Consider the following 5,035-nt stretch of genomic DNA (forward strand, 5'->3'; position numbering starts at 1 on the left):
GCCCGAGCGACTGTCGCTCCGCAGGCGACTGTCCCCACGCCGGGCACCCTCAAGCCTCGGCCCGCAGAGGGCCTGTCGCGGGGGCAGGATGCTGCGGACTGACTGACCCGCGGCCTCCAGCCTGGCTGCGCACCTCGGCCCCGGACTCTCCCTTTCAGCGAGAGAGGCTGCGTCTGGCCCGCGGGCACACCGGGCCATGGCCGCCTCCGGGCCTTTGCTCAGGCCGCAGTCTCTCCTGCAGAAGCCTTCTCTCACCCTGCGGTCCCTGGCGTCTCTGTACTCTTCCCAAACTTGCCGTCTGTTAACCACCTTTCCCCACCAAACCTTCCTCCAAAGCTTTCAAATAGACGCTCTGGCCGGTTCTCCAAGGGACTCAAACTGGCTGTAACAAATCATGTACAACTGGTGTGACGATGGCAATCATCTTCTAATTCTAAAGTTAGGTCCTGGTGATGGCCTCACCCCCACATCTCTGTGACTGTGCTGACAACACTGAACTGTACGATTTAAGAGGGTGGATTTCATAGTGTGTGACTTATATTTCAGTAAAGCTGTTAGTTTTATATAAAATAACTACAGTGAGGGACGCCTGGGGGGCCCTCAGCCAGTTAAGCATCTGACTGTTGATCTCAGCTCAGGTCATGATCTCAAGGTTCTTGAGTTCCAGCCCCACATCAGGCTCTGTGCAGATGGTGTGGAGTCGGCTTGGGCTTCTCTTTCTCCCTCTCTCTGTTCCTCGCCTACTTGTGCTCTCTCTCTAAATAAATAAACTAAAAAAATTTAAAAAATAAAATAAAATAACCGTGGTGAGATTGTAACCTCACAGCTCACACCTGTGTCCTAACCTCCTCGGCTACATCATCCATCCGGCACTGAAATATGAGAGCTAAGACATTTCCAAGTGCAATCTGTGTGTATGCAGCCCATAAATAAGTGAGCCATAGAGTCCCACTCAACAGGGCAAAGTTAGACAGTCATGTATCCACTGCTTTTGGTCAAAAACCACCAAAAGGTTTATGAAGCAAAAGAGTGGGTATAGTGTGATCTCTAGAATACATTAGAATACATTGTAGATCGGTTCCCGATTCACCACAAAGGAAACAACATTCTTTATGTCAAAAATGAACGCATGAGGAAACATCACCAGAAACCCAAATGAAGTAACGTTCCACAAACTAACAGCCTATACCTCCAAAAATGCCACTGTCAAAACAATGTCAGTGTCACGAAACACAAAACAAGCCTGAGAAGCTGTTCCTCATTAAAGGAGGCTACAAAGTCCTAAAAATGAACTGCAGTGTTATATCTGGCCCCGGCCCTGGGGTGGGACCAGTTCTAGAAAGGACTTATTGGGGACATCTGAGGAAGGTCTGTAGATTAAACAACAGCATTATAAATGTTAAATATCTTGATTTGGAAAATTGATTTTTTCCTGAGTATCTGTGCTCTTAAAAAATAAACACTGAAGTATTTGAGGAGTAGTGAATAGAACACCAGGTCTGAAATGGTTGTATCTATCCATCCATCTGTCTGTCCATCTAACCATCCATCTACCTATTATCTAGCCATCTGTCCGCCATATCTATCTATCTATCTATCTATCTATCTATCTATCTATCTATCTATCTATCTATCTATCATCTATCTACCTACCTACCTACCTATGGAGAGAGGAAAAATTATAAAGGAAATGCTATAAAGTATTAACAATGAGTAACTGTGGGTAAAGAGTATATGGGAGTTCTTTGTACTATTCCTGCAACAACTTTTAAGTTTGGAATTATTTTAAGATAAAAAGCTTAAAAATTTGTGGACCTAACAAACATGCATTTATCTCAGCTACCAAAAACAACATGAAAATAACTACAGAGGGGGAAATAGCTATAAATCCCACAGGGATAAAGTGAGTAGGAGAAAAGATAGCAGCAGAGGAGAAATGTCAACAAGTTTTTGTAAGCTGGAAAGCAGGGTGATTGACTCAGAAAAACAAATAAAGCTGAAAACCTTTCTACAAGCAGAAGCAAGCAGATTCTTGCTCTAGACCTGTGGGGATCAGCAAACTAAAGCCCACAGGTCAAATATGACCCACAACTTTTTTTAAACAGGAACCCTGCTTTGTGGTAGGGTCCCTTCCCTACAGAAAAAAAAAACAAAAACCCTCAAGGCATCCTGACTATACACATATGTAACTACATCCCTCATGACCTTGTAACATGAGCCCACTTAATCAGACTGCACGTCTGTGTGTTACCATATATGGGAGACAAGAAGTAGAAAATATACAAAAAACTATGCCATGTGGCGTTCAGGGCTCAGTTCTTCAGGTAAGAACCCAGCTGAGCGGTGCCGGCATGAATAAAGTTGCTTCCTGGAAAGAAGAGCCTTGGTGTCCCGTCTCTTCGTGCGAGGATCCTGCTACATTCCTTGGGGGCTCATCCGGGATTCAGAGGCAGTGTTTTTCCACCTCCTTTGCCACCGAGGATACGAACCTGGGGGCGCCAGGAGAGGCGGCCTTGCCTGGTGCCAGCAGACCGCTCGACCTGCAGGGGGCTGGCCCTCCCGGCGCAGCAGGCCGAGGACCCCATGTGCTCCAATGGAACCCATGGCCCAGGAACCAGCGCAGGGAGCACCCATCAGACTGGTAAGAACCGGGCTTCGTTTTGGCAGACCTGCCCCTAAGAGGCAGGAGGGGAGCCTGATCACCTCCCAGAGCTGCCCTAGTAATTCTGCAAGGGACGAGGAATGAAGCTGAAACTCTTAACGTGTTGGGCGCTGGGCAGCAGGTTGGAGTCGCCATGTGACTGTGTGTGAGGATTTGTCTTTCTTTCACTTCCTGGGTCAATGGCTATGGTAATTAGAGCCACCTGTCTCCGGTTAGTCTACCCCAGAACGTGGACTTTTAAGGAATATTCCCAAGCAGCTGCCGAAACTCCCTTTGTTTCGGGGAAATTCCCTGTCTTCTCCGGACTGCATGGACTGCCCGGCTCCACTGGTGGAGAATAAAACAAGACAAAAGATACCTGGAGTTTGCTCCTCTGTCTGAGCTGACGAGATTTAAAACTGGGAATTCTCTTTCTCTGCCTTCTGCTGGCACCTCTCCTCCTCTGCCTTCCCTTCCTCCCCTCCTGTAGCACCTGCAGGGTGGCCTGCATAACTGGCTCCTCAAGGCCTCAGGCACCATCAGCTTCTCTTCCCTCTCCAGATGGTGAGGAGAGAAAACCCCCGAAGTCAGATTTCCCCACCAACGTTTTGGGTAAAAATCAACCATGGGGAACACATTGTCTTACGTGTACCCAAGTAAAATGGATGCAGGGTTTAAGCTAATTTAAGTTTGTTGGTTTGAGATAGGCAATGTTTGTCAACATTAAATTAAAAAAAAAATCTTTTATTCTACCTAGATTTGCTGAAGGTCAAATGAGTTCATGTTATCTCTGTTCCAATTTGTTAGCAAAAGGATGACATGCAGTAATGGTTACTTTGTGTGTCTCATAGTTTTCATGAGTAACGGTTAAGATAGCTTTCAAAGTCTTTGGTAACCTAAAATGTTAACATTTTTGCTTGCATGATAAATTGGGATTGGATCAATTGGATATTTAACGGGGTAAGAGGCTAAAGCACTAATTACTATGTGTAGGTTTGTGCTTTTGACTTGTTGCAGAAAAACTAAGGCTATTTGGATCTGTTGGAAAACAGGCTTTGTGCTTAACTGATTCATAGGTTTGCCATCTGAGAAATCCTGATTTAACAGCTCACAAGTGGCTACTACTTAGTTTTCACTGACTAAAGTTTCTTTTTTTTTTTTAATGTTTTATTTATTTCTAGAAGAGAGAGAGAGACAGCGTGAGCAGGGGAGGATCAGAGAGAGAGGGAGTCACAGACTCTGAAACAGGCTCCAGGCTCTGAGCTGGCAGTCAGCACAGAGCCCGACGCGGGGCTCGAACCCACGAACCGCGAGATCATGACCTAAGCGAAAGTCGGACACTTAACCGACTAAGCCACCCAGGCGCCCCTGAAGACTAAAGTTTCTAAGAGTTAAAATTCTGCTAAATGTAGTTAAGACTGATGCAAATAAGGAAAGCAACTCTGTGTGTAGAAAAGTAGATATAGAAAAAATATATAAGGAATGAAAATACATTTTTTGTTAAAATGAAAACCCCATAAGCCACGCCCCTGATGTGGAGACATCACTGGAGATCTGAATGCCCTCGGGGACCTGCCTCTGTGAGGGCGCAAATAACCCATGTCCCTGGAAGGGACTGACCGGGGCCTGGGGCTCTGCATGGTGGCTCCCCTATACCGACTGTCTATCAGAAACCCAGAACCTCGGCTAACTCTGAATATAGGAGAAGAGCTGGTTGGTTTCCTTCTTAACCCCAGAGCTCCTTTTCAGTTCTCCTTCCATTGCAGGCAGCCTGACCATCGGAGGCATCTCTGGAAAACTTCTAACTACATTCTTCTCTCAGCCCCTGGGATACATATGGGAAAAAATAATTTTTCTCATTCTTTCCTGATAATGCCAGAGAGCCTCACTCCGCTGCTAGGAAGGGGCATTGTAACTAAATTAGAGACTATAGTGCTACTAACTCCAGGGCAGATAGACAATTGTATGAGTTTGGGGGAATTACTGGATATTGCAGGCTGTAGATACCAGGGTTCAGGAAAAGAGCTCACATACTATATCAATTATGAAAGGAGACCCAATCCCACCTACTCTCCCAAGAAAATAATGGGGGTCTGACTCCTAGACACTGTCTCCAGCCCGTGTTACAGACAGGGCAGAGCTAAAAGAGCTCACAGAGCTAAAAGATCATTAAAACACAACATCAGGCCTTTCATTTAAGGAGGGACAAAACTTATCAAATGGCCCAAAAGATGTTTACTAGGAAAAATTTGTCAAGGACAGTTCTGCAAGTGCCATCAGCCTGTGAGTAGGTCTTAGAAACAGTCCTAGCAGGGGCGCCTGGAGGGCTTAGTCGGTTAAGTGTCCGACTTCGGCTCAGGTCGTGATCTAGCAGTTCGTGGGTTCAAGCCCAGT

Source organism: Crocuta crocuta, unplaced genomic scaffold (assembly GCF_008692635.1).
Source record: "Crocuta crocuta isolate KB4526 unplaced genomic scaffold, BGI_CrCroc_1.0 scaffold322, whole genome shotgun sequence".
NCBI classification, from domain to species: Eukaryota; Metazoa; Chordata; class Mammalia; order Carnivora; family Hyaenidae; genus Crocuta; species Crocuta crocuta.